Genomic DNA, 8,120 nt, shown 5'->3' on the forward strand with positions numbered 1-8,120 from the left:
TGTGCAACACACAACACGTCCAATACCGTCACCACCTCCTCCTCTCCACCACAGACCGGCATCCTGAAGAAAAGGCTTGGTTCCTTTACGTTTTGTTTCTCTAGGTGTTTTGATTTTGCTATCTATTGAGAGAGGCAGATTGAGAGAGACATTTATGTGCAATATACAACACGACCAGCACCATCGCCACCTCGCCCCCCCGCCACTGACCGGCATCGCTAAGAAAAGGGTTTGTTCCTTTATGTTTTGTTTCTTTTGGTGTTTTGATTTTGCTATGTATTGAGGCAGGCAGATTGAGAGAGACATGTATGTGCAACAGACAACACGACCCCCACCATCACCTCCTTGTCCCTCCCGCCACAGACCGGCATCGCTAAGAAAAAGTCTTGGTCCTTTTACGTTTTGTTTCTTTAGGTGTTCTGATTTTGTTATGTATTGAGGCAGGCAGATTGAGAGAGACATGTATGTGCAACACACAACACGACCACCACCATCGCCACGTTGTGCTCCCCGCCACAGACCGGCATCCTGAAGAAAAGGCTTGGATTCTTGACGTTTTGTTTCTTTAGGTGTTTTGATTTTGCTATGTATTGAGACAGGCAGATTGAGAGAGACATGTATGTGCAACACACAACACGACCACCACCATCGCCAACCTCGTCCCTCCCGCCACTGACCGGCATCGCTAAGAAAAGGCTTGGTTCTTTTACGTTTTGTTTCTTTAGGTGTTTTGATTTTGCTATGTATTGCGGCAGGCAGATTGAGACAGACATGCATGTGCAACACACAACACGACCAATACCGTCACCACCTCCTCCTCTCCGCCACAGACCGGCATCCTGAAGAAAAGGCTTGGTTCCTTTACGTTTTGTTTCTCTAGGTGTTTTGATTTTGCTATGTATTGAGAGAGGCAGATTGAGAGAGACATGTATGTGCAATATACAACACGACCAGCACCATCGCCACCTCGCCCCCCCCCCCGCCACTGACCGGCATCGCTAAGAAAAGGCTTGGTTGTTTTACGTTTTGTTTCTTTAGGTGTTTTGATTTTGCTATGTATTGAGACAGGCAGATTGAGAAAGACATGTATGTGCAACACACAACACGACCACCACCACCGCCACCTCGTCCCTCCCGCCATTTACCGGCAACGCTAAGAAAAGTCTTGGTTCTTTTACGTTTTGTTTCTTTAGGTGTTTTGATTTTGCTATGTATTGAGACAGGCAGATTGGGAGAGACATGTATGTGCAACACACAACACGACCACCACCATCGCCACCTCGTCCCTCCCGCCACTGGCCGGCATCGCTAAGAAAAGGCATGGTTCTTTTACGTTTTGTTTCTTTAGGTGTTTTGATTTTGCTATGTATTGCGGCAGGCAGATTGAGACAGACATGCATGTGCAACACACAACACGTCCAATACCGTCACCACCTCCTCCTCTCCGCCACAGACCGGCATCCTAAAGAAAAGGCTTGGTTCCTTTAAGTTTTGTTTCTCTAGGTGTTTTGATTTTGCTATGTATTGAGGCAGGCTGAATGAGAGAGACATGTATGTGCAACACACAACACGACCACCACCATCGCCACCTCGTCCTCCCCGCCTCAGACCAGCATCGCTAAGAAAAAGGCTTGGTTCTTTTACGCTTTTCTTCTTTAGGTGTTTTGATTTTGCTATGTATTGAGACAGGCAGATTGAGAGAGACATGTATGTGCAACACACAACACGACCACCACCATCGCCAACTCGTCTCTCCCGCCACAGACCGGCCTCGCTAAGAAAAGTCTTGGTTCTTTTACGTTCTGTTTCTTTAGGTGTTTTGATTTTGCTATGTATTGAGGCAGGCAGATTGAGAGAGACATGTATGTGCCATATAAAACAGTTCCACCATCATCGCCACCTCGTCCTCCCCGCCACAGACCGCATCTTAAAGAAAAGGCTTGGTTCCTTTACGTTTTGTTTCCTTAGTTGTTTTGATTTTGCTATGTATTGAGGCAGGCAGAATGAGAGAGACATGTATGTGCAACACAAAACACGACCACCGTCATCGCCACCTCGTCCCTCCCGCCACGGACCGGCATCGCTAAGAAAAGTCTTGGTTCTTTTTCGTTTTATTTCTTTAGGTGTTTTGATTTTGCTATGTATTGAGGCAGGCAGATTGAGAGAGACATGTATTTGCAACACACAACACGACCACCACCATCGCCACCTCGTGCTCCCCGCCACAGACCGGCATCTTAAAGAAAAGGCTTGGTTCCTTTACGTTTTGTTTCTTAAGGTGTTTTGATTTTGCCATGTATTGAGGCAGGGAGATTGAGAGAGACTTGTATGTGCAGCACACAACACGACAACTCCCATCGCTACCTCGTCCCTCCCGCCACAGACCGGCATCGCTGAGAAAAGGATTGTTTTTTTACGTTTTGTTTCTTTAGGTGTCTTGATTTTGCTACGTATTGAGGCAGGTAGATTGAGAGAGACATGTCTGTGCAACAGACAACACGACCCCCACCATCACCACCTCGTCCCTCCCGCCACAGACCGGCATCGCTAAGAAAAAGTCTTGGTTCTTTTAGGTTTTGTTTCTTTACGTGTTCTGATTTTGTTATGTATATAGGCAGGCAGATTGAGAGAGACAGGCAGATTGAGAGAGACATGTATGTGCAACACACAACACGACCACCACCATCGCCACGTTGTGCTCCCCGCCACAGACCGGCATCCTAAAGAAAAGGCTTGGATTCTTTACGTTTTGTTTCTTTAGGTGTTTTGATTTTGCTTTGCATTGAGACAAGCAGATTGAGAGAGACATGTATGTCCAATAGACAACACGACCACCACCATAGCCACCCCCCCCCCGCCACAGACCGGCATCTCAAAGAAAAGGCTTGGTTCTTATACGTTTTGTTTCTTTAGTTGTTTTTATTTTGTGATGTATTAAGGCAGGCAGATTAAGAGAGACATGTATGTGCAACACACAACACGACCACCACCTTTGCCACCTTGTCCCTCCCGCCACAGATCGGCCTCGCTAAGAAAATGCTTGGTTCTTTTAAGTTTTGTTTCTTCAAGTGTTTTGGTTTTGCTATGTATTGAGGCAGGCAGATTGAGAGAGACATGTATTTGCAACACAAAACACGACCACCACCATCGCCACCTCGTCCTCCCCACCACAGGCCTGCATCGCTAAGAAAAGGCTTGGTTCCTTAACGTTTTGTTTCTTTAGGTGTTTTGATTTTGCCATGTATTGAGGCAGGGAGATTGAGAGAGACAAGTATGTGTAATACACAACACGACCACCACCATCGCCACTTCATCCTCCCCGCCACAGACCTGCATGGCTAAGAAAAGGCTTGGTTCCTTTACGTTTTGTTTCTCTAGGTGTTTTGATTTTTCTGTTTATTGAGGCAGGCAGAATGAGAGAGACATGTATGTGGAACACACAACACGACCACCCCCATCGCCACCTCGTCCCTCCCGCCACAGACCGGCCTCGCTAAGAAAAGGCTTGGTTCTTTTACGTTTTTTTCTTTAGGTGTTTTGATTTTGCTATGTATTGAGGCAGGCAGATTGAGAGAGACATGTATGTGCAATATAAAACACTTCCACCGCCGTCGCTACCTCGGCCCCCTTCCGCCGCAGACCGGCATCCTAAAGAAAAAGCTTGGTTCTTTTACGTTTTGTTTCTTTAGTTGTTTTGATTTTGTGATGTTTTATGGCAGGCAGATTGAGAGAGACATGTATGTGCAACACACAACACGACCGCCACCATCGCCACCTCGTCCCTCCCGCCACTGACCGGCATCATCATCATCATCATTTATTTTCCCTTAAAGGCCCTTGGTTTAGGGCATTACATAAGGGGGGGGGAGTAGAGTTTACATATACAATGGTACAACAAAAATCAATACAAAGTGCAGGGTTCTTGTTAAACATTAACATCATTACAAGCATCAACACTAATAAAGACACAGCTGCTCAAGAACAACTTGGAAAAAAACAAAAAAAAAACAAAAAACAGACGCATACACATTCAAAAACACGGCAAAATATCTCAGCCCTTAAAATGCGCTATTAATAAGTGCCTGAATTTATTAGGTTCTACTTCAGTAACTATGGAATCGGGTAAGTCATTCCACAATGTAATGGAGCTAGGTAAAAAGAATTTATTAAATGAGTTTGTGGAGCCATGTATGCGCTGCAAACTTAAAGAATTGAAAAGTCGGCGTGATGTGCGAAGCGGCAGGTGTAATACAGAATTTCTTAGCTGTGGGAAGGTATGGTACAATTTGTGAAATAGGCAAAGCTGTGAAATTTTACGCCTATGTGCCGGGGGTTGAAGATCAAGGGATGCCTAGATAAGAGCTATACTGTGTCATCTGTCATACTGCGATGTGATAAAACGGGCTGCGCGATTTTGGATGGCTTCAAGCTGATCGATTAGATATTTCTGATGGGGACTCCAGATCGCCGAGGCATATTCGAGTTTCGAACGGATGAATGTTACGTAGGCGAGTTGACGGATAGAACGGGGTGAAAAAGCGAGGGATCGTCTGATAAACCCAAGCAACTTGAAAGCATCTGTACAAAGTTTTGCAATGTGCTCAGACCAGGTTAGTTTGTTGTTCACGATTATTCCAAGATACCTGTATGATTCTGATTCAGAGAGTGGTGTAGAATTTAATGAATACGGATAGCTGAGGTTATTTCGCTTTCTTGATACATGCATGAACTTACATTTGGAAATGTTCAGTTGCATAAGCCATGACGTACACCAGGTTTCTATGAGATTTAGGTCGCGTTGAAGTAGAGTGTGATCATCGGGAGTAGATATGCGGCGGTAAAGGACGCAATCGTCTGCGAAGAGGCGGATACAAGATGATATGGCATTAGGAAGATCATTTATAAATATCAGAAAAAGGAGTGGTCCCAGCACCGATCCCCGGGGGACACCAGAGATGACTGTAGTATTTTGCGATCTGTGGTTCTCGATTACTGTATATTGTGAGCATTCGCGGAGAAAGCAGTCAATCCATGACAAGATTAAAGGGTAAATGTGGAGGCAGGACAGTTTTGCCATTCAACGTTGATGTGGAACGCGATCGAAGGCTTTGGAGAAGTCTAGGTAAATGACGTCAGTTTGGAAGGAAGAATCTAAGTTTAAGTGAAGGTCTGTGGTGAATTCAAAAAGCTGGGACTCGCAAGAATGGCCTGATCTAAAACCATGCTGTTTTTCATAAAAGAAAGCGTTATTGTCGAGGTGTGATGCGATCTGCGCTTATCAAATGTGCTCCAGTAGCTTGCATGGAATAGATGTTAATGAAATTGGGCGGTAATTAGAAGGATCGGATCGATTGCCTGCCTTAAATACTGGGGTTACTTTACTAGTTTTCCAATCATTTGGTATTTCGCCGTTTGAAACTGACTGCTGAAAAATAGTGTGCAAAATACGGCTAGAAATGCTCACGGTGCCCTTCAATATTTTGGCAGTTATGTTGTCTGGCCCAGGAGCGCTTGACAACTTAAGGTCGTCGATGAGTTTAGCGATACCCTCATGGGTTATAAAAACTGGTGGCATTTGGGAAAAATTAGTGGCAGGTATTGGGGGAATACCAAGTGCAGGTTCGTGGGTGAACACGGAGGAGAAATACGAATTCATGACATCTGCGCGCTCAATATCAGGAACATGTAAGCCATCATGGTTAACCAAAGAAATGTTTTGACTACGGCTTTTGCACGGGGTGACTAGATTCCAGAACTTTTGGGGGTTTATGTTTTCGAGAACTTCGTGAAAAAATTTCTTTTTAGAAGGTCGTAGTATGCTAATGTATTCATGTAGGCATTTGCTGTACGTTTCCCATTTTTCTACAGAATTTGTGTGCTTGGCCGCGCGATAGAGGCGCTTCTTTCTGTTTGCTAACTGTCGCAAGGCGTTGTTATACCAGGGCTTGTTACAGTCACCACGTATGCAGACAAGGGGGACATAGGTTTCGACAAGAGATAAGATTTTATTTTTGTAGAGCAACCAGTTTTGTTTTACTGATCCAATGGGTGCGGCCTGCTGGAAAAGGTGGAAAAAAGTTTCTAACTTACGGTTAATAGTGCGAAAATCTGCTTTATTGTAGTCGCGGATGTACTTTGTGGAGCGTTGCTTTGTGAGGATGGGAACGGAAAAATTGAACACCAGCACCTCGTGATCACTTAGACCAGTGATGCTTGTTAATGACTCAATTAACTCCGGTTTGGAAGCGAGAACAAGATCTAGAATGTTGTCGCCACGAGTAGGCACTTTAACTGTCTGGGTGAAGTTAAACGTGAGGACTAAGTCAATAAAATTAGTCGACGGACCGGACCGTGCTGACAAGGTTTCCCAGTCGATATCGGGAAAGTTAAAGTCTCCACAAAGTAGGAAGTTCGCATGGACAAACCGAGAGTGCAGATCAAGTAGGACGGAGTGAAGGTCGGTAAGAAAGGAGGAGTCGCAATTAGGAGGCCGATAACAAGCAACAATAATGTTCGTACAGCTAGGAAGGGCCAGTTTAACGCAAAGTATCTCGTGAGAGGAACTAACATGGACGGATGATGTATGCAATTCTGATTTCGAGAGAACAAGAACGCCACCAACCCTTCTTCCCGCTCTGTCGCGCCTGTAAGCAATAAAAGGTTTCGTTTCGGAAAGAAGTTCTGTGTCCTCGATATCTGGAGTTAGCCAAGACTCGGTGAAAATAGCAATGTCCGCGGAACTATCTGCAAGATGGGACCCTATTGCTTCTTTCTTTGGGAGGTAACTGCGGATATTTGTCAATATTAGAGTCATGTTCTTAGAAGACCGCGCATTTCTGTCAGCAAATGATGATTGACGAGGATTGGCCCGCAGTGAGCGGAAAACAGGTGGTGGTGATAGCTATGATGACGATAGCTCTGTTACAGTATCGGTTGTGTCATTGTAGACGTATTGCTTGCTACCAATAATAAGTTTGTTGAAACGTATCTTGAATGTAGCGCTAGATTGCTGAGCATACGCAAAAAGTTTTTTCCGGGCCAATCTTACACGGGCTGAATAATCTTCGCGAACGGTATACCCGGAATTTTTAAGCTGAGATGTTGCTGAAAGTATTAAGGATTTGGTTTTGAAATGCGCAAATTTTACAATAATGGGGCGTTTCTTTGCTTCCGTGTAACGACCCATTCGGTGCGCGTGCTCAATGTCAGCCGGATCAATTGTCACAGAACGTTTGTGGCGGCAGAAGGAAACGACATGTTCTTCAGATTGCGCCCACGTTTCTTCTTTTACATCTGAAATTCCAAAAAAGATTAGGCTTAAGAAAAGGCTTGGTTCGTTTACGTTTTGTTTCTTTACATGTTTTGATTTTGCTATGTATTGAGAGAGGCAGATTTAGAGAGACATGTATGTGCAATACACAACACGACCACCACCATCGCCCACACCCCCCCCCCCCCCCCCCGCCACAGACCGGCATCCTAAAGAAAAGGCTTGGTTCCTTTACGTTTGGTTTCTTTAGGTGTTTTGATTTTGCCATGCATTGAGGCAGGCAGATTGAGAGAGACATATATGTGCAACACACAACACGACCACCACCATCGCCACCTCGTCCTCCCCGCCACAGACCTGCATCGCTAAGAAAAGGCTTGGTTCTTTTACCTTTTGTTTCTTTAGGCGTTTTGATTTTGCTATGTGTTGAGGCTGGTAGATTGAGAGAGACATGTATGTGCAACACACAACACGACCACCACCATCGCTACCTCGTCCTTCCCGCCACACACCGGCATCCTAAAGAAAAGGCTTGGTTCCTTTACCTTTTGTTTCTTTAGGTGTTTTGATTTTGCCATGTATTGAGGGAGGGAGATTGAGAGAGACATGTATGTGCAGCACACAACACGACCCCCACCATCACCACCTCGACCCTCCCGCCCCTGACCGGCATCGCTAAGAAAAGGCTTGGTTCTTTTACGTTTTGTTTCTTTTGGTGTTTTGATTTTGCTACGTATTGCGCCAGGCAGATTCAGACAGACATGCATGTGCAACACACAACACGTCCAATACCGTCACCACCTCCTCCTCTCCGCCACAGACCGGCATCCTAAAGAAAAGGCTGTGTTCC

The sequence above is a fragment of the Amblyomma americanum genome, chromosome 4 (genome assembly GCF_052857255.1).
Source record: "Amblyomma americanum isolate KBUSLIRL-KWMA chromosome 4, ASM5285725v1, whole genome shotgun sequence".
NCBI classification, from domain to species: Eukaryota; Metazoa; Arthropoda; class Arachnida; order Ixodida; family Ixodidae; genus Amblyomma; species Amblyomma americanum.